Source organism: Pagrus major, chromosome 2 (assembly GCF_040436345.1).
Source record: "Pagrus major chromosome 2, Pma_NU_1.0".
Classification (NCBI taxonomy): Eukaryota; Metazoa; Chordata; class Actinopteri; order Spariformes; family Sparidae; genus Pagrus; species Pagrus major.
Genome location: NC_133216.1, coordinates 6,279,764 through 6,303,148, shown reverse-complemented (window position 1 = coordinate 6,303,148; position 23,385 = coordinate 6,279,764). Strand labels below are relative to the sequence as shown.

The following is a 23,385-nucleotide window of genomic DNA, read 5'->3' as shown; positions in this document are numbered from 1 at the left end:
CCCTTGAAGTAGATGGGATGATACAGGATCACAAAGCTTGCAAAGCAATCCATTCAGAGGAAATGGTTTTGGGGTCAATGGGCCATGGGGATGTTTTGCATTTACTGCTAACCATGTCAGCATCTCTACAGTGCAGCTGATCCAAACAGAGGGATGCAGATGTATTCTGTGGCTTTTTTAACCCATTTAATATGCACCGTTATCTCGTTTTGCAGTACAGATAATTCCGTTTCCTTTATGTGTCACTTGAATTTGACACATTCTCTAGAGGATGCCACCTGTCATTGAACAGGTTTCTCAAAGTCTTTCTTAACAAGAAAGTTGTGTTTGTTTGTATGTTTCTGAAGCATTCTGTATTTAGTAAAGAGCTGTATGGCTTCATCTTGAGGAGTTTCAATGCTTATTTTGTAAAGTTTGAGAATCTTGATAGTGAAGGATATTGAGAAAGCACAGTATAGTTTGCTCCCTCAACAACACAGCCTTGCAAAGAACATGACATAGGGAACACAGCATGGCTTTCTGTGTGCCTGCTAGAGCTGATAGGACTGACTTCCTGTATGGCATCTGTTAAGGGCACAGCCAGTGAGATGTGAGATTTATTTTGTTGTTTTCTTTCATTGGGCATGAGGGAGTTCAGCATCTCGACTATGAATTATTTCCCAAGCAGAGTTTCAATATAATGTCAACAGGGTGAAAGCTTGCAGATGTTCCTGCTGTAGATTTGCTTGAGATGTTGGATGGAAAAATAAACAAAGTAATATTTTTTTCCAGTAAAGCCATAAAAGGGCAGCGATGATTGTTCTGTCACTTCATTTATTGTCATCACTGGAATTGCGCACGGGATAGCCTCCACTACCATGTCATGCAATTGTATTAGCTTTTGCCTTCATCAAGACTTTCACATAGAAGAAAAGTAGATTTTCCATGATTTATAGTGGTAATATAAAGTGTGGTACAGCCGTGGAACATGATGGGAGGCAAGACACAGCAACATCATGGATTATATTGACTGTCTAAAAGAGGTCAGGGAACATCATTATCATGTACTGTTTCATTTTTACTGATGTTGACTCTGGAGTAGTGTGTTCTACATAAAACTGATGAGTGCAGCAAGATGGTGAGGAGGAAATGAAGTCCTGGCGCACATGTTTTTATCAACCCTGAGGTTAATATGTTTTTCACAACTCATGATGATTGGATGAAGCAGAACAGCAGCCATTGCAAAATCCCCCTTAATGCTTTTATACTCCATCTATCCAGCATTAATACTGCAGAGAGTTCTTTTGAATCTATTCAAATTGAGTAAAGTGTGGAAAAACACTTGAAATCAACAACTTAAACATTTTTTTTTAATAATCCCTGCTATAAAGAGAGTACTACTTGTGTTTCAAATATGTCCTGGGGTGCAGTAGTAGTTCACCATACTACATTCTTCTGAATTAAAAAGTAAGGCTTCTACAATGGCCACATCTGTGCATGTTATTGACTGTTCACATTGGAATTTGCGATGGAAATGTACACCAAGTGAGGGGCAAACAACACAATGGATTATGACTGGCTGGGAGTGCAGAGTGAGCAGCACTTAACAACGGTGCTCATTGAGACCAGATTAACAAAGGATATTCTTTTAGATGAAATTGGAGAAATGGGGAAGACGAGATGAGAGCTTACTTATCCAACGACTCAGAAAATGATTTTCCATAATGCTTGCATGCATTCATCGAAAGCTTTTGGATACTCATATTTTAGATTGTTTCACAACCATTTTTTTTCTGTCTTTCCCTTCATACCTGTATCAGTAAATGCATCAGCAGAGAAATAGGTCAGAGTAGAAGAGCTTAAAAAACACGAGCCCTGTATTACAATGTACAGACATTCAGTTTCATCAGATCAGGATCCAGCATCCATCTCACATTGTCTATCAACAATACAGATAGTGAGTACACAAACTAAAGGCTTAACAAACATCGATACAGCCTCGCTCCTCATAGCATGCCATGCATTGTCATGCCCTATTATCATGCGTGTAACAAATGGCTCACTAAGCACCTTCTTGAAAGATGTCCTGGCCATGAAACTGTTTGAAGCACAAGGCCCCCATATAAATGTTTGGAGCCACTGAATACATTTCCTGCACATGTTTACTTTAAGTCAAACAGGCCTTGAAAAAGCAGTAGGCGAGGGATGCCTGGTGATTAACAGTCCTGTGTGCACTGGGAGGATTTTGTTATTTCCCAGTCTTGTTCTAGTGACAGATCTGGGAACTACAGGCCGAGAGCAGCATGCGCTCACAGAGAAAGTGATCTGTATGCTGATGTATTTGCCTGTTGTGTTTGCCCACTTGCCCTCTTTGTGTCCACCACACAGCAGCAACTCTTTTTAAAAGTAGGAGTGTGAGGCATCCTGGTCATCTAGTGGTCTAAAACACAAACCATAAAAACAAAGTCCCCAAAGTTTAAATTTGGCTGAAGAACTTTGTCTTCTTATCAGTCTCTCTTGACATGTTTCCAGTCACTATCTACTGTGGGCTGCCCAATAAAGGCACAATGCCAAAATACTCGTTAAGCTTTGTGTTATTTTGCCACAATTGCAGCACCTTGGACAAAAGGTCAAAATTGAGAACTGCTGTCGGATGCACTTTTGATTTTGATGACAGATCAGATGTTTCAAACTTGGAGTTCAGGACCTCCTGCAAAAGGGTCACGAGATAAATCCGACAGAAAGTAGTAAAAAAAAAAAAAACCCCACAAAATTCATCTTATAAAATGATGTTGATTTTTTTAGACTTTGCTTAAATGTAGCCTTTTTCCTCTTCTGAGTTCTTTGATACTTTCATCGTCTGGATTTTAGAAATTATTAAAACAAGGAAATAAAATAACTCTTGAATGAACAGTCTATGGAATAGTGATGAGGGGCTGCAGGTTGACATTGCATTGTTTTGAAGGGTCACAATCTAAAAGGTTGTGGACCACTACACAGTGGTGTCTGTTGCAGATTATGGTCTATCAAGACAAATGTGCAAGATGACATTTTTTTGCTAAAACCTTAATCAATTATACAGTTTTTTTTAAAATGCATCACGTCCTGTACAACACTACATTTTTAATAAGTGTACTCCTCAGAAATGGGTGGGTCCATGAAAATGTCCAGCAAATGGGCTCTCCCAAATCTGCTTTACTCATCAACGCATGCTCATGCTCATGCTCATGCTCATGCTCTCTCTTCTACATAAACACATGCATCTCTTGGCTAGTAATGCTAGCTATAATGTTAACCTCCTTGCTATTGTTTGCCTCTTCAGCCTTGCTGTGAGCAGCTTTCTGAGCTGACTGAAAAAAGTTGGTCATTACATTATTATTTGGGTCAAAAGCTCTTGCCAGCTCCCTCTTTTTCTTCTCCTTTCTTTTCTGAGATCCTGATTTATGTGCAGGTCCTGGCATAGCAGGGAAATTCACTTTTCAGGCCATGTGGCCGGCTCGCCCAGTGCACCTTTTACAATTTGACATAGCGGACAAAAATTTAATCATACCATTTTTTTTAGGAAAGGATGTTTTCATTATGACTTAACAGGCTATATTTTGTTGTTTTAAAAACTTTCTTTGCTTTTTTTTTTTTTTTTTTATCATTTCTTCACTTATATTTTGGATGAACATAATTTTCGCTGGCCTCCACCTGCCCCCCACCTGCCCCCCAGCTGGGCACCAGAAAGCTTTGCCCTCGAATATACCTATCAGGCACACCTTAAATCAGAATAGACAGTTCTACAGCTAAATGTTTCATTGTCCTGCAGGAGTCAAATACAACCCTGGTAAAATGTTTAACTCATCTTCAATCTCCATATTTAGTTTTAAAAGGTCAAGAGTATTTTCTTCTCATAGTATAATTGTTGTATCAAACATTTTTATATTTACATTTCAAGTACATGTGTTGACACCTTAATCTAATTGTCACTGAGGGCACTACAGCTACCAGCTTACCAGAGGATTGACAGCTTACTCAGATAGGATGGAGAAAAAGAAATTCATTCAATTCTCTTGTGGTCATGTATGATGGATGAAGAGTAGTGTGTGTTTGTGCATGTGTGTGAGTGTGGGGTGGAGTGTGCACTGTAAGTGCTTCCTGGCATACCCTGTTTGGCTGTTGAACTGCTTGAATCAGAGCTGCCGGTGGTCTGATCTCAGACTGGCTCGCCTGTGATGTGAAACAATTAGCCCAGGTCCATGGGGGCCACCCACAGTGAAGCCCACATCTTTGCCCAACCCTGTGGATGCAGCAAGGATCCATGTTCATCCCACAGATCACACCCATGTTGTCATGGGAAGGCTAAAGTTTTTCTTTTTAGGTGTAGCTGGCTGTCAGTTGGTCTGAATACTGAATTACTTTAAGTCCCCTTTAGTGAAGACTGAAATCGCTGCGGGTGCTGTTTATTGACAGCACGAATACACTGTAAGTCTGATGTGATTAAGCTTGTCTCATTGTGTGGACTGCATCTGCGAGATGAGTCGAGCATCTCATAGTGCTCTGATTAAAAGACATTAAGATCAGTTTTAAGTTTTCATTATGTTTTCAGATATGCAATGTTTATTATGATAGTTTGATTAAAAAAATGTAGTTTAGGCAAAAAGACAAGGTCATATATTGACAGTCAATAACACTGGATCCTAATTAGATGAGAGTATACTATAATATTCTTTGTCCACATGCTGCAAACTGTCAAGTCAAGTCAAAATTAATTGTAGCGCACAAAGCATGTCTTAAAGGGCTGTAAATACTGTATAATGAAATCAGCAAATAAACAACATTAGCATGATCACCTTTGCATCACAATTTTCTTTTTCACTGAAAAAACAGTTACATTCGTGACCATTTGTTGGGGTCTGTACCAAACAAACATGTTTTCTTACATCTGGCGAAACAGATTTGTAGGCCAGGGAATTTCTGTGGTGCTACAGTACTACTTTATAATGCTGTTTTGTCACATATTTTACTTTTATCAACAAATTGCAGCTTCTTTGACATTTGGACATTGCACTTTGTCATATTGCAATTTTGCTAAAAAATTTGATTAATTGTGCAGCCATAGATGAGAGTATAATTTAATAATATTTGTACAAAATCTGCAAAGTAAAGGGCTTGACATATAATAAAAAAAGAGAAAAGCAACATTAGCAAGTACGTATATAAGTGAGATAAATTACATACAAAGCATTAAAAATTGAATAGTTGTCACACACAATTCGATAAAGAAATTATAAGCAGCATCAGCAACACATGTAAAAAATCTGTACAGGAGGGAGACAACACATGCAAAAACACACAAATGGTATTTATACAAAAAAGTGTAACAAACATTACATATATGTTACTATGCCCACATGATGCGAAAAGATATGAGTAGTTCTAGACTCTGAGCCAATATAAATATATTATCCTCCATTCATGATCCACCTTACTAGATTTCATTTAAGAAAATCGATACCCACTGGCCTGACAGTAATGTATGCTCTGGAATGTGATTGAAGTTAGGAATCATTTGTTGACATTTGTGCAAGTATTTCCAGATTCATGTCAGGCAGTAACATGTTTCCAAGATGGATAATATGACTTTTCCATCCATAATTGCCTGTATTGTGTCTGCTGATTGACACCATATAAACAGAAGTAATCATCATTACATTTAGCTCAGAGAAATATGACAGCGGCTTCTTACTGGTACACATCAGCTTACTGACTTATGTAATAAAAGTTAGGGCCATGTAACAGTATGTTCTGGACATTCCACAGTCATATCCGAAGGCAGTTCATAAATTCTTAGTACCAAGTAGATCTACGTAAGCACAGCTTGTCTTTTAAGGAAGGGGGGAAGTGGTAGGTTAATATCACACACAAGGCTAATGCTGTGGCTTGTCGGTTTCCAGGAAATTACTGCCTCTGGAGGACATTTGTTTGGACAGTATGTTGATTCTGACTTAGTTAATAGCTACTGTATCATCTTCTGGCTAAATCGTGCATGAAATGAATGTCTCTATTCCCCAGTAAACATAGTTTGATGATAACATCAGCGTACATGCATTCTAAACAACTTAAATTTTGTGATCATGATTGCTATGTCCTCGAGGGAGAGTAGGGTACAAGCTTCAACAAGCTTCGCTAGTGGTAGCCAACCCAGACACCAGATTTTGTGGCACAAAGCAAAGTTCACTGATGACTGACATGTCTCAGAGGAGCTTTATTTTTCAATCCCCTTTAAGTTAATGAAGATATTATAGACACTGTATTTCCAATCTTCTAAAATCTTCAGCTTTTATTATTCAATGTCAAGGTGGCATAACTCAGGATCTTCAGCAAAACATTCATTCTAGTATGATGATGTCAAAGTATGTCGAATGAAATTTTAAGTGACGCTCCAAGAGATTTTTTTTAAGGACATCCCCAGTGATAAGCAGTAGTTGCAGTGTTGTTTCTCACTGCCTCCAGGAGATCAAACTGATTTTTTTACAGCTCTCTTTTCCTTGTGTGTCCGGCCATGGTAGCTGTTGCTGACTACCCAGTTCCAAACAATGTTGTTAATGCCAGAAAACATGTATCACTTCCTGTGCACCAGTGGATTTTTCCCAGAAAAGACCTATGAGACACTGGGTGCGTGTACAGTAAATGCTTTCATGAGCTCAGTGTAAGTTTCATTTCATTGATGTAGAACAGCAGCTTAAAGGCCGTGTTTAGTGCAAATAAAAATGTGACATAGGTGGATTGGTCAGGTCAGCCAGAGTAAAGGTGGGTTGAGAGATGTGTCTTGATTGTGCAGTTTTAGTGATTCATAAAAAGTCCCCATGTGACTCATGTATAGAAACCCTGAACTGCATTATTACCTCAAAGTTCACCATTTACCACTCTGATGAATGAAATCAATGTAAGTTGATATTCTTAATTTATAAATATTGTCATTTTTTGATTGGATGATTACATATAATGTTATCTCAATAGAAGAAAAAATAAATCCAGTGTAATCTGTCTTAAAAAGACAGGGCTCAGCAAAAATGATGTCATGCAGAGGCAGCAGCAATGTGTTCGAAATAGTGCTCTGTGAATCTGGGACATCTCCGTACCTGGCAAGATTTGCATTGCCTTCTCCTCCTGAAATGAGCACACTTTCGTTCTTTTCTGGACTAATTTTGTTAACAAGTTCCAATGCTCACAAAAACGCATACATAGAAGAAAAAATACCACAAACAAGAAGACAAAGAAGAACATATGAATCAGGGTAGACGGAAATTTCCCGACACCCAGCAGGGCAGCAAGGATGTGTGTCAAATCAAAGGCATTCATGGATCAACTGTTATACAGTATCTCTAGTAGTGATGTCTAAAGAATCCCCTCATCCTCTTTCCTTCTTCCCCCACTAAACCACCCTCCCACCCATCACACACTCACACACACACATACGCAGACACACACAACCCACCCGCCTCATGTTTTATTCAGCAGCCTATGGGAAGGCTGTATCAGTCTTTGAAGAGTGCTGCCGAAATCATGTAGTAGACCCATCTCACCCTCAGTCTTCAAGGGATGGTACAATGTAAGTGTGTACATGCTCAGAGGAACATAGGCCTCCGACAGTCCAGGTGGGCCAGGTCTGCTATGCTGTTGTATGAGGCCTTTTGGGTAAATTTAGCCTGTAGTTGAACTTGAACTACTGCCCGTCCAGGGTTAAGAAACCTTTTCTCCATAGACATCTGGTTGCTGTCCCTGGCTGTGGTTTGCAGCCTCTAGCAGAACTTGCAAGGTAACAGCTTTACCTTCAAACACCATGTTAACATTGCAGAAAGTACACGATCAGCATCAACCTTGCAACGTCTCCTCCCTGGTGGTGCAGGATGTTTTGTTTTTGTGTATCCAGTCTGCTAATTTACACTCAGTGTAGTAACAAATAAAAGGTCACGTGTATGTGAGTGGCATAATTTATTTTCACATGATAAAAAGATGCTGAAACAATTCATCAATTAATCAGATAGTTGATCAAAAGAAAATGAATCTACAGCAATTTTAATTGTCATATTAAGACATGGGAAACTGTGATGGGCATTTTTAAAATACATATTTTTCCCCTTACCTGTAGTGGTATTTATCCATCTAGAATTTCCTTCCATATCTCTGCACAGAAGAAAACATGCAACTACTGTTGGATGAGAGGCAGCTAGCCTAACTAAGCTAACTTAGTTTGCTAGCCTTAAAAAAAAAACTCAGCCGAAGAGGACACCATTAATGTTAACATATACTGTATCACAAGCACAAGCCTGTCGTTCATGAGTAGGTGCACACATCCTACACGGTCATATGGAAAGAAAATTGTTACATGAAACTGCTCACAACAAGGTCTATGGCTTATCTTCAGTAACGGGGTCATGATTTCTGGAAAGAGGCATTGATGTTGAGAATGTATTTTGTTGGCACTTTGAACACCACAAGTCGAGTGCCATCCAGTTCTATAATATTTAAGAGAAGGCAGATATTTTCAGATCTCTGCAACTCACACCAAAACAATCTGAATGGATAAATAGCACTATAGATAAGAGTTAAAATAACAAAAAAATTTCTGTGTGTCAATTGAAAACTATCTACACATATGGAAAATATGTTGAAACCTTACATGTGTAAGTGTAAGACATCTGCAATCTGTTAAATTCACCAAAAATGAAAATGAGTTCCAAAAATGCTGCACGATTGTTTAAATTTCCTTGTTGATTCTTCAACTGCAAATTAGGCTCTGCAACAGACTCTTGTGAATACGCGTGAATACTTGTTTGATGTTTTGAATATGAATTACCCCACTGTTCAGTGTTTCATCCAAGTGAACATTTCACTGGGTTGAAATACCTCCATTCCCTAGAGGTTTGGATTAGAGAGTCCCCACTGTATCCCTTTGTTGTTGATTTGTGCTTTCAGCATGCTTTCCGTTGTTGCAAGCACTTTGTTTGAATTTCGAGCATTATGTGGACCTCAAGACACAAAAAAACTCATCTGCACCACTGAAGTCGATGGGGAATTTTAGGATGACTAATATATTAGCGCTCCATCGTAGCCATTAAATCCATTTGACTGAGGAAACATTTTTTTTCATGGCTTTTCATCATCTGGAGTTTAGACATAAAAATATATGTGAAGCTTGGGGCCATCGCTTAGCAAGAAAGGGCCGTGTTTATGTACATCTATATATTCAGAGGGGCCTTGTAGAGGTATCCATTCATGCCTGATGTGATTTCTTCTGCTGAGAGAGCTCTTTGAGGTTTGTCAGGTTTTTCCTGCTTGACTTAATTGAAGAGAGGGCAGGATTGTGTGTGAGGAAAAAGAGGGAAAGGGGGGGAGGAAGGGAGTGGAGGGCAGTGCCTTGGAGTGTCTTTCCACAAGTGCTTTGCTACCCAGTGCTGAAACTGGAACCCTGTGGGAACAAGCATGTTCAGGTGTATTTTATGTGCAGTGCATGGAAGGTGAATTGAGGGGACAAATTGCAAGCAAACACAGGCAGCAAAGTAGTTTGCTTTGCTGCCTTGTTTTCAGCCCTTGTTTAACCCATTACTAATGGTTTCAGTCCATTTTTAGTATTCACATTGTGCCTCACATCAACAGCTATGACGGTTTTGTTTTGAGCTGACAGTTGTGCGACGCTTGGATAAACAGGAGCTTATCTATAACTGTTCTCACACTTATCTGACAATCAGCCACCTGATATGTCAGAGTTTCCTGAACTTGTTGTAGCTGCTGTTGTAAACAGACCTGATTATCACTGGAGAAGTGGGTGTGGATGTCAACTTATGTGTTACCTTGTTAACATAATGTCTTCACCTTGCTGAAATCCTTTACTCCACAACAAGATACAGTATATTTATCAGACAAAACCATCCAAAGCCCAAACCTAATCAGCCATCTTGCTCCTCTGCTGAGGAACAAAAGCAAAGCAGCTTTATTTGCAGGGACTTCAAACAGCCTATTCTCCCCAGGGTCATTACCCCGCTCAGGAAATGAGAAAGTGGGCTCCTGATGTCACTGGCAAACCCCTTCCACAGAATGCCGGGCTAAACTAGGAGGGGGAGGGGAGGGCCACGCTAGATCAGAGTTCAGACATGTTTACATTACAGCTCAGGATATTTCTCAGAGCCCGGCCAAGCTGCTGAAGTTCCCAGGCTCCAGAGTTGCGGAGTGCTGAAAAGAGGCACAAGCATTCACTTTTTCTTCTCTTCTCTCCCGCCCGCTCCAGTGCTCTGGGGTCGAAGTCATAGTTCAACTCCATTTGCATCTTTGTAATGTTCTGTTCTTTGCTACAGTTGTCCTTGGGGCAATATTATAGATGTGAAATATATGAAATGTGAAAGTCACAAACATAGTTGACATTGACAATGTTTGCATGTCTGAAATGGTGTTGCTGAAATTGTGTTAGTAATGAAAGTCAAAAACTAATAGAAAATTCAGCACAAGTGTACATTATTACAGTTTTTGTCTCTAGTCCTTGACATCTCCTTTTCTTTATGTTGTTTTGAAGAAGAAGTGTCTGATATGCATACACCTTTCTCTGTCTCAGCAGTGACGATAACAATATGCTGTCCCATCAAGGTGAGCTTTTGAGTTAAACCAAATTGGTATTTTATTAAATGTACTATAATGAGTTTGCTTATAAAATAGTCTCAATTTATTACTGATACCTCTACATGACCTAAATAAGCAAATGACACCATCAGCGAGAAGATTGGCTATTTCCATATAGTTATTATAGTTATTCTTAATGTCTTTATGTCACCGGGTCGGTTTACAACTTATCCAGGTCGGATAAGTAATAAAATTAAAACTATTTTTTATGGTGGAGTGCTGAGGATGAATTGAGGAAAGACGTTGCTGCTCTTCAGTCAGGTGTTACGGTACGGCACTAACGTACAAAGTTTACTTTGTTTCACCACCGTCACATTACAGTCATTAATCTTACAAAGCCACAAAGAGATACCTCATTGTAATGTATCCTGCAAACAGTTGTGTTTATAAGACTTATAGTATTTAAATATGTTGTGTTTTTCTTTCACTTGCTTTCCAAACAAATGCATGCGCTATTCTGATCAACATCTTTACCACAGGAAACGGTTGGTGCTCATACTGCTTTTGTCCACAGGGGCCACCATATCAACAAACTATATACATTTCTTGTAGCTGCGTTAGATATCAGATCCATTTTAGTTTTTTTAGAGATTCAGGGATTACCATTTTTCGTTATAACCCCTTGTAGAGCAGTGTGGCAGGATTGTATCTAGGAGCGCCATGGATTGAACGACTGCATCACCCTGCCTTTATGGAGCTGCCAGCTGATTTAAAGCATTTAATTAGTCAGGATTTCAGATCAGACTTGAAAGGATTTCTCCAGTTGATTACATTTTGGATCTTATTTTCACAGTTTTGGCCTTTGCTTGCATCGTTGGTTCTGATAATATTGTTCTCATCAAAATAATTACCGATATCTGGGAATGTGACAACATTGCTAAAAGAGAGTCCGACTGGGCATGGAATATGAGTGTTTAGACATCAGACAGGTTTAAAACGAATCTCTATGTATGGCAACTTATTTGGAGGAGAAAACAAAGGCAAACAATTAAAATAAATTTTAGTCACTTTTAATCATCCATCCCAATGTAACCAACCGTACTTGCCTTAGTTGTATGCATACTTTTCTGATGCAATAAGGGATTACCAACAACATTCGGGATCCGTTCACTTTTGGCTTTACCTCCAAAGAGATAGTCTAGCTAAAATGTTTTGGCTTGTTAGCTGTTAGATCATTCGGCCGCTAATTTTTAACCCACTGGACGTTGTTGTAATGATGCTGTGGTGATCCAAGAGAAGTACAATAATATTATATCCATGTTTTTTTAATAAAGTTGGAAAGAAACTGGCATCTTCTCTTAATGGGAGCAATTTCAGGGGCTTTCAGGCCCTTCTAAGTGTAGAACTACTAAATCTTTGTGAGATCATGTACAGATTTAAAGTAACTAAATATCAATCATGAAATTCTGGTTACCAACTGCACACAAAATATAGGCATTGGTGCTGTATCAGCCTTCAAACTCCGACAACCGTCAAATCCTAGTCCAAATTTTCAGACTGCTAGACCAGCCTGTCTGGAGCATCAGATACGGGTCTAGAGGAAGAACATAGATGGTCTTGTTTCTTGCCTCAGCTCTGCCAATAAGGCTGAGAAGTGGCAGCTGGAATGTTTGTGTTAGTGCTCTGCTGTGGTGAGGTGTCACGGTGCTGAGCTATGCTCTGGCGCCTGCTCTCTCTCCACCTTGCCTCGAGGCACACAGACACTGCTGTTGCATCTACAGCACGCACGGAAGGTGAAACCAGGGGAGGATCTCTGGTCTGCATCTGCCCCTGTCGAGTCATCTACAATTTGGTTTTAACAGGAAGCAGGCCTCAGGTGACAAAGGCTCAGCACCGTTTGGTGGTTATGTTAGACTAATTTCATCTTGTGCTGATTATGGCGTTTATTGGAAAGCAATAAACTCGCTGATTTGGTTTTGATTTCAAATATACCATGGCTGCAGTTAAAAAGCGTATAACAGGCCATTTTTTGCTTATTAGGACAATGTCCCTACCTGCAGATGTAATAGTGCAGGATTTTGATTGGCCAACAACAGCTGTTCCTGTAATTCAGATGAGGCAAATCTCCATTGGGTGTGAGTGCTCACATGCTATAACCAGGTTTGGGTAAGGGATTACATGTAACAGCATTATCTAATCAGATTATTTAATAAAATTGTAACAAATATTGTAACAAAATGTAACAAAAATAAGTAATAATCAGGCCAGATCTCAGATCTCTCAGACCTTTGAAAAAATGTTAAATTAGATCGCAGATACATTATCATGAATTAATTGGTTATTTTAGATTAAGTCTTTAAAATTCAATTTAAACAGAATTACAGAAATGGCTGATTTGGAAATCATTGTAAGCTATATGTGCTCTTTGCATGACAAGCCTAACCCCAACATGAAAAGATTATGAAGGTCTAATAAGCACTGTCACCTTAAATCGTGAAGCAGATAGTAACAGCCTGGACATGTTGTGTAATTTGCTTAACATTTATGGAAGCTGTAGGAGAATGTCATCCAGAAGTTTAAGCATCAGAGTAACTAGCAAAAATGAAACCCATGCTGTGCAATAGTGATGAACACTATCTTTTTGAAATGTGTGCATTTAATTATTGAGAGCTTTTATTTAGTATGGTCATTTTTGAGGCTGTAGTTTGTGGTGGATTGCATTACAGTGTAAATGGGTTTCTATAGTTATGTGTATTTTAAAATAAAAGAAAAGAGAAATGAAAACTATAATAAAAATGGGAAGTTTAGTGAGGAACATCCTACTATCTGTGTAAGGGCTTTCGTTGTCACCGTCTTCCTCCCCTTGAAAGGTCTCTGCACATTCTCATGGTGTTACTCCTAATTCTCCTCAGTTGTTGTATTTGCCACTTTAAGTTTTTATCTCATTTTCTCCACTCTCAAAAAAGTACAAAGTGCGTTTAATCCATCTGGTAAAGCCAGGTGGTGAATGTTGCCTCCAGTAGATGAGAATGAGTCTTAAAGCAATTAAGGAGGTGAATCCTATAACTACATGGGAGCTGCTTTAGAGCGGGTAGAGTAAATCTAATTAAGGCATGATATTTTTAAAAACATGTAGGCATTTAGATTATCAAAAACTATAGCAAATTTAGGGCAAGACCAAATCATATGTCTTGTCCACTGGTTGACCTTTAAAGCAAAGACATGAGTGGTGTACTCCAGAATAGACTTTGATTAAACATATGCAAGTGAAGTGGACCCTTTAAACAAACCCAGGTCATATCTATACTATATCTGGCACAGGGAGGGGAGGTATGTGTTGGGTCAAGTGCTACTCCCAATGAGCATTAATCAGTTAATTATCTAACTCTTCACTGTGTCACTCTCTCCAAGGATTGAGTGTTATTGTATGCAGCACATAAGACCATACTAAACTGACTTGAAAGAATATGATGTAAGTGTGTTGTTGTTAGCAATATCTTTCTTGACAAAATGTTGGAGATAACAAAAAAATACTTAATCACACACTGTAAATACATAGTCAGAGGTAATGGTTCCTGTAATAAAATGCCTTTTTTAAATTGATTTTTTGGCTGACTTGTTCTTTTAAATTGATGGCAAAAAGATCATTAAGCAAGTAAAGACTGATTCTCTTGCCTTTCTCCTCGTGGAGAAAAACTGTGATGCTGCATTCTTTTCATAGCTGTTAGTGAGAAAGTGGGGTTATTATGTGTGCGTATGCATGATAACAAGAAGGAGAAAGAGAGTGAAGAGAACATTCCTTTCTCACTCCCACTCTCCACCACCACACCCCCATTGCTACTCACTGCCACCCCACCCCCAGTTTCCTTCCTGTGCTTTTTTTAGAGTCTATTGGATGTTTTTCCCACATCCGGCAACAAAGCCAGCCTTTTTATGCCATAACCTAACAGCATGGTGTTCTGTGGTTCTGCTACACGCAGGCATGGTTACATGTGATAAATTAATTGAAGCCCACTCTTTCCTAACTTCACGTCCTCCTTTACTTCACTTGTCAGATGGCTGAGGTGTTCTAGTTGGGTGGAGTGTCTCCATTCAGAGCATAGACAATTTTTATCATATAGTAAATAATATTTTCTGTGTCCTGTTGCAAATAACATTGGTTGTCAATCTTAACAAGATCAGAGCGTCTTGAAATCTCATTATCAAATAAGACTTAAGTACTAATAGGTGCTGTGAGAAGGCAGTGATGTCGCTTGATGCCTGGATATAACATGCTAAGTGAATCTACTTAATTCTGCAATTAATATTTTTATTGTTTTAATATTAGACTTTAACTATCTTGTGGAATTGCCTAGATGTTGATATATAGTTGTAGGTTATGTCATTGCCTATGTGAGTGGTATACACCGCTCTGAGCATTTATACGTGTGCGCTGTTGTGTCTGTGTCAGTCTGCAATGAAACTACCAAAATGCTAGTTAGCGGTGGGATTTTCTATGCCAGTGTGTCGAGTTTCTTTGTGCACTTCAAACAATGGCGACTGAAACTGGGCAGATCATGTTTGAGTTGGAGTTTAGAAATGATGAACAACAGGGCAGAAAGGAGAGAACACGTTGGAGGAGATGGTGTGTACGGCTGTTAAACCAATTTAGGCTAAAGGAGGGGGAATTTTCAGCACTTGTTCAGCCACTGACACTCCGGTTACAGCATAGGGTTTGCCCTACCTACGCCATACCTATGGCTTAGATTCAATGCAGAATTCTTAACTGGCCTTAAATCTCAAATTCACTCACTCGCATTTAGCAGTCTTCAGATCCTCCTCAAGAGGGAGTGTTTGGAAATAGTTGGAAGGAAAAGGATAGCATTGGCAGTAGCAGTGTAGACCAAGTACATGCATAAAAAATGGCTCTGAGAAAGTTTTGAAAATATAAAACCCTCATGGTTTAGAAATTCAGAATAACAATTGATCTTGTTTGCAGTTCCTGTCAACAGTTTCACAACAATGGCGGTCTAAGGGGGAAATAATTTTGTGTTACAGAACCACAGTTAGCCGCATGCCACTTGGCAGCAAGGCTGATTAGAAGCTGCTCTCTTGGTAAATTTATGATGTTGCCACCAACAGGCAAAAAATGTTGCAGTTTGAAGACATGTGCCATCTTGAGGCAATACATTGGCAGTTTTACGGTCGCATATTGGTGCCTCTGGTTTAACTCAAACTGCAGTGCCAAATCTGCTGGGCTGAAACTTATTTTGAGGGCCTGACATCGGATGATTAGCTTGGTTTCATGTGCTTCACATCAGTGACACTGTTTGTCCTTGTTAGAGTATCTGCAATACAGTATTTGTTCACATTAGATTATTTTCTACTATTTTTATATATTTAAACAAGTGGCCCTTAAATGTTCACTTAAATGGACCACTATTCAACACAATATAAGATATTTAAGTATCTTTCTCCTAATGCTCTTTTCAGTAGTCGGTACATTATACCAGAACAACTTTTCAAAGCACTGATTAAAATACTGACACTTATGTTTATCAGCGTTTGTCCTCATTGTCATTCCCAGTGAATTAATTCCCTTGGTAAGAGGGATTTTTCCCCTCTATTATGCTGCCTTGGCTGAGTTTGAATCACCAAGCTCATCTGTTTTGCCTGAAGTAGTCAAAGCGGGGGAAAAAAACAGCTGTCTAGTCAGTGAAGGGATGCCTTGCCAGTTGAGCTGTGAAATCCACACAAGCAAGCAGGATAATCTCTTCCACCCAGGCCAAATATCATATCCTGGGATGGAAATGCAGATAGTTTAATGTACAAAACCTTGACCTAACAGAGTGTAATTTAATGTGACAGCAGCATAATCTATAATATGATATCCCAAATGTCATCACATTGGCACTGAAGGTAGATGCTCCATTTTGTTTGAATGGCATTTATACCAACAACATTACATGGGTAAAGCAGCATTTTAGTTAAAATGGAGCATTGCATTTGGTTACGTAGGTAATACAGGCTTTTCCTATTGTGTCTCAAACGAGATGAAGAATCACTCATGAGTGGACCCATCGACATGTTTGTTTGTTTGTTAATGTCCAAAATGTTCAGATTTTCTCAGCCTCCTGTAACAACCTTAGGCTAGCTGGGGACCTTGTGCAGAGCAGACTGGAAGTGATGGATTGATTTACTTGTATTTCCACTTCCCACAACGATTTCCACAACTTGTACTGTGATCACTGCAATCTGCCAGTTTATCTGCCATATGACAGCCTCTGTCCACTAAGGTTATTGTTGTTCTACGGCCCAATCCTACAGACTGGTCAGAGGGAGCCTGGCTAGATTCTGTGCTTCCTCCTTTAGCAAATGCTTTGACGATAGCCACATGGCCGAGTCACTCATCTAAGCTCTTTTCTTTGCTTTTGAGGGTTTACTGTCCATTTGTAATACAGAGCAGACACTAGTACAAGCTACTTAAACATTTATTACCAGACTACTAAATTGGTCTTAGTGGTAGCAGCAGAACTGTATTTTAAAGGGTAGACGTCCTCTTAATTTTAATTTAGTATGTTTAAGCAGGAATTGGAACACAGAATTTAGAAGAAGTCTGAGGCTGTACTTTGGCAGGAGAAGGATTGGGACTTGTTCATCATCAGTTTGCCTTTTTCAAAGCAACAGACTACATGTTTACTTGACCAGATGCCACTATTGGGACAGAGGAACTGCCTGTAACTGCTTTGGGCTATTTTGGGGTGAATAAGGGTGCTTTTGCACAATTGTCCTGATCAGCGGAAATCCGCATAATCAGTTTGAAATCACAACGGTTGCTTAGTGTTTAACTTTGAATGTTGGTGATCACATCATGGGAAAGTTGTTTTTTTCCACTTGGGCAGATTACCTGAGAGCTCAATGTGACTCCCTCTCACTAGCTGTGACATGCAAAAAGACCTGAAGCGCTGGATCACAAGGCCCACTTAGACACACACAAGAGCTGCCTGCATGCAGAAACATGCTCAGGGACATAGGCTCTGCTGCAACCTTGAACTCTCCCTGCCACTGTGAGAGCCACCACTTGTCCAGGCAGTGGTGAGCACAGTGCCTGCAGGGCTAAAGGCAATTTAGGCAATCCTTGGAATGAAATGTCTTTTTATAATATCTATGCAGGAGAATACACATTTTATTGTTCAAATGAAAGCATCATTTATTAGCCTAGTGAGGCAGCAATAGAGAAGAGGGTAGTGTTGTCCTTAAATAAAATCCTAAAATGCTGCTCTGTGGTTTCTGTTCTCTGTGCACAGGAAGTGATGACTCAAAACTTAAAGCTTTATTAATCAATTTTAACCATTAGGGTGCAGAATTGAAACCATCTGGACATGTTATGACCTTGCAAAGTTAAAGTGACTGAAGTTGCCTACTTAGACATCCATATAAAACATTTGCATTAATATGGAATCATGATTCTGGCTACCTGACAAATGTCCAAAAAAAAAGTCCAATATTCACTCCCCTTGTAGCTCTGTTTTGGTCTCCACTTCATATAAAAATGTGCTGGATCTTACACTTTCTTCACCAGCTACTCTCTTTGCTGGTGTATTGAGCATACGGTGGATTTGGCAGATGTTGTTTGTTAAAAACAGCTGACACTGCTAGACACATTGTAGAAAGAAAAAAAACAGTAAGTGTGTTGTAATCAAAGACATTAAAGAGGCTTAAAAACTCTGAAAAGTTCTTAAAACTTTTTTTTTTTATAGTGGCCAGCAGGAGTGACTCCACTAGTTTCAAAAATAAGTCTAATTGTGTGTAAGCTTATGAGAAAATTATCCTACTTCTCACTTCATTTATTACCTCAGTAAACATGAGTTATTGAATTAGGGTCCCATTTATAGTAAAGTTAAGACTATAAAGCAGGGTGTGCTTTAGGGTGTGGCTACCTTGTGACCGACACGTTGCTACCATGGCGTGTCCTCGGGTTCACAGTCAGATCTAGTTAGGATATCCTACCCAATTCCACCCACTCGCTCAAATCTGGTCACTTCTGGCTCCAAAGAAAAACCAAAATGCCAAAGTCATGGCTTCACTAACCAGTCCACTAACCAGTGAATGACGTCATGGTGGGTTCACACTTGGTTTTGTCCCATTTGTCTATTTTTTTAGGTCAGCTCAGAGATTTGTCTGGGTTTGTAAAAATGAATTTAACATATGCTCTTAACAGACAGTATGTTTCATGATTTCTTTGTAGTCAAATGAGACAGTTACCTCATACCAACATTTGGAGGCAGCAGTGTGAAAAGTTATTTAGTGCAGCTATTAATTTACTGCTCTACTTGATGATTTCCATGGGTATCATTTTTTTGTCACAGTCAAACTTGATCCAATGACTTTTCAAACAGTCTCAACAGTGTCAAAACCAGTTGTTTTTTAGGCCAAGCTATCCATTATCAAGGCAAACAGCTATGAATTCAACTGAATTGTTTGTTTTTCATAGATAATGGTATCTAACTAATATCTAAGATATATCAGTATCATGTGATGTTTTGTTTTTGTCCTTCTGGGAAATGTCAGGCTGATGATAAATTTTTAGAGGTCACATATTTTCTGCACCATGATCCCCCAATGCTCCCCCCACTGCACACACTTTTTCCTTGGTTGGAGCCTGTGAGAGCTCTGCAGTGTTTTCTGTGTCCGTCTCTGCCAGCGCCGGTCTACACAGACCTTATTTGGAATGTCAGAACTGATAGGAGTGGGAGTCAAACAAAGCTTCCCACTCATTTATTTTTTCTTCTTACTTTCTAGCTGCAGCAGTCCCTTTTCAAACCGAACTAGCAGAGGATTGTTTCAGAGCATGAGTGCAGATTAGTGTTAGACTGCTCGCCTCTCCTAATGCATGTGTGTGTAATTTAAGTGAAAGCTGAGAGAGATGACAAAACTCAACAAGTATACCCTTTTCAACTAGTGGATTTTTCCAAGCTTTTTCCATTGAAGCGGTTTAAAACACTAAATGTGTTTCCCCTCTCTAAAAGCATGAGGCTTATCAAGACCTGGCTGAGTGAAGCAGCATTAGCACAGCATTAACCACTCAGCCCAGGTTTCCCACGGGATATAAAATGGATCCTTGTTTCACTGGGAAATCGCCACAGCAATGCTGCTAAAGAGCACTTTGCTGCAATCACATCAGATATTGACTAATATTGTTTCCTGATTTGGAACAGCAGTCACTGTGCTCAAAAGGGAGCATCAAGGAATTCATCATCCAAATAGCTGAGCAGTAGGACATAAACAGCTCATAAGTACTAAATATGGTACAATTAAAGATCATCTCATCAATAGTTACTGAAGATGCTAAATAATTCACACTAGTGTGATGCCTTGCATTAGCTGGTGAAGCTAGATGATGGTTTTCTTTCTAGCGGCCAGAGACATGACTGAAATGGCTCAGGACTGTGTTGCTCAACTCAGCAGTGGCACTGTTGGCTCTCACCGTGCTGCAGCTGCATGCTGAAGAGCAGCCAGATGTTTGAGATGGTGAAATGAGCCTAGCGAGCAGGAAACGGCTCTGCATGCCATAGGAATCGTCTTTGAAAACAGGAAGGGAACTTGTTCCCTGCTTATGGGCCTTTTCCTGTGGCATGACCGGAGGCAGGCCTTGTGTTTGACGGTTGCTGGGAAAAAGGTACTTGTGGTTGTATGGTAATGGCCTTTTAAGGGTACAAACATTCAAGGAGAGCTTTAGACCTGTTTAACAAGGGATTTGTCGTCAGAGAAGCTAAAATCATCACGTTGTCTATCTATAGTGGCATCATTTTCGCATGTTACTCTTTGGATCTTTGGAACCTAATATCATAAAACTCCAGGCTGCCTAAAGTCCCAGGTTTCAGTGTTATTATCCTGGTTTAGCTTCTCTTATGTGATAAATAACAAATCCTAACAACTAGAAATGTTAACTTGAGGAGTGTTCTTTAATTTTTTTCATGCTCACAGTGACCTCTGCTGTCTGCAGACTTTGATAATTTCTTATTCTTAAGCCTTTGCTGTTAAGAATCGTTTCATGTTCTGATTTATGTTAACCTTCCCACACCCTCAGGCAGTTTCCCAGCCTGAAAATTGTTTCTTACCTTCTGCCTCTCACATTTAAGCAGACACAGCACTCATACCAATTTAAAGAAACATGTCATCATGGTAGATACATCATATCCCTTCATTTTTTGGTGCAGTGTTCAGCACTTTAGCTGTGGATTGGACTAGCAAGAGCTGATAGAGGGTGTTTCCAGCACATAGGGTGTTGGACCAATGAGAATTTAAGCCTGTGTTACCACTAAATTAAACCCTTTGCGCTACAATAGCAGCTCAGCCTATATGCAGTGGGCAGGCAAGAGCTATATGGTTATCTGTGAGTAGCTCTGGGCCTGTTTAAATTGCCTTCATCTCCAGCGCCTTTCTCTCTTTTACATTAACTAAGTGGGGACAAAGGTGGAATTTGTCTTTAATAGGAAAAAGATCAGGATGTGAAAGTTAAACCTGGAAATGATTTTTCAGTTTGTTGTAGTTTCCCAATTTTAATCATTTATTGAAGGGATCCCTTTTACTCTAGAAGTGAATACAGTGATATATGCTGCATGGGATTGCTCCTGAGTCCGGGGAGCCCTCAGTCCCCCTCAGTAAATGTCTCTGTGGTTAAGAATGACATGCAGATGAGAGGCGACAGCAGTGTCAGGAGCTCTGTGAGCCACATGGCCATGGGTGATGTGATGTGACGGCTTGTCACTGCGATGTTGGTGACCTATGGTACGTCTGCAGTGGCGTGGCCTAGCTGGTGCTGCGGTGATGCCTTGACAGAGTCTGCCTTCCCCCTCCCACACAAACACACACACCTCATATTTGTTCCCAGGATCACCTCACTGCGATCCTTCCATCCTGGGAATCTGCAGGCCAGGAATCTTGAACTATCTGACAAAATACCTGACAGGAGAATATACTCAAAGATTATTATGCGCAATAGGCCTTTCAAACCACCTTTATAGGTCAAGAGTAATTTGTGTTTTAGGTCATTTTAAGGGATGCCTATTGAAAATAAGAATGATTGCAAGTCAAACTATTCAACAGCAGCTTTACATACCTTGTCTCATCATTTTAATTGGTGTGCACTGACCAAAGATTGCAGAGATACCACCATTGCTTGTTGCTGTTTTTTTATAATTGATATCATATTTTCTTGGGGGTCCATGCATATTTTCAGAGCTGCCTCCTCCTGCCTCCTTTAACCTTGGCGATATCCCATTAAACTCAGTAGCTTGAGTCTAAACAAAGGGCATGCCAAAGCAAGGACCGATTGGAATGCAGCTTTTAATCTGTGCATTTGGATAAAGGAGAGCTGATGTTTGAATGGGAAGTGTCTCCGACAGGATTTTCTGTGTGCAGGCTGCCTTATATTAAAATAGCAAGTTTCTCCATGGAATGTTGGAGCTGAGCTACATTAACTGTTGAAAAAAAATCTGCCTTCAGTAAACATAATGGATGATTTCTCTTCAAAGGAGCTCTTATCATCTCTTCCCATTTCCCAGAGGCTGCCACAAAGCTGCCTCTCCTTTTTTTTCCTGCTGCCGCTGCTGCTGCTCATCCTTCTCTCCTGCCTGCTCTCTGGAGGGCAGCCTCAATCTAATACAACTGTGTCAGGAAGTGTGGGGATGCAAAGTGCTGATGAGCCAAAAGTAGCCCACCTCTGCAGTGTGCTGCTTCATCCCATCACGCGCCAGCCTGATTAGGGAAGCACACCATGAACCTATGCACACATCCCTGTGCAACCTTACGGCACATGCCCTGTAGAAACAGATTAAATATGTTTCTTTTGTTGAGGGAATATGATAAGTTATATTCCAAGTGTTCCCGTTTGAGAAAAACATAGATTTTACAATTTACTATGTGTAAGAAAGGATCAAGCCTACTGATGTTATCATTCTGTCAGCCAATTTATCCACCAAAACACACTGAAAATTGTTCTAATTTAGTGCTAAAAGTAGCTGCCAAAAGAGGCAGCTATCTAATTTGTCATCTAAACCTTGTTATCCATAATAGATATATAGACATATTTTTTAAAATATAAGTTCAGTTATAATTCCTTGTTGCTGCCTCAGTACACCCTCAAAAATGTTATTTCCCTTATTCTTCTTATTATTCTCGATCTTGTCTTAAATCTATGTGAAACTTAACCCCTTAAAAAAGAAAACAGTTCCAGAAAGACAACGCAGAATCTGACCTGATTTGACTGAAACTGTAAATTGCTTATGAATGTACAGCCTCAGCTTTCCTTACATTCCTTTAAATAATTAAAATTTTCAAGTTATCCAGTATGTTCTAAGCAATTTCTCTGGATGTAGTATTATGGCTTACAGCTTTAGACAGCTAGTAGAAACCCTATAATTAAACTGAGCCCTCTACACTTTCTCAGCATTCTGCGAGCAGATAGCTGAATTTTGTATGGCAGCTGATCACTGGCACTGGTCTTAGGGCTCTTGTTTCTTATCTGGCAATAAAGGAGCTGAAATCCCCTCTTGCAACAGTATGCAACCTGCAGAACCGCATAAATATTATGTCTCCCTAGGAACACAATAGTCGTATTTATGCCTTTATTTTGGGACTGTTTTTTCCATGTCAAGTGCCGAGAGGAAGGTTTCCAACTCTCGCAGGAGCGGATTGCAACATGTTTCAGGGCTCTGGTGAATAGATTAAAGGCTGGCGAGCTCGATCTTTTGTTGAGCCGCACTCTCATACTCAAACACAGACATAAAACCTTCGAACACTCTCAAACCTATATCCTTCAAGCAT

At 39.7% G+C, this 23,385-nt stretch overlaps 1 protein-coding gene across 1 annotated transcript in view; it reads left to right on the top strand.

Annotated features, from left to right (window-relative positions):
* Positions 1-23,385, top strand: part of maml2 (mastermind like transcriptional coactivator 2) — a 39,226-nt gene that overhangs the window by 1,672 nt on the left and 14,169 nt on the right. The gene's annotated exons all lie outside the window — the stretch shown is intronic.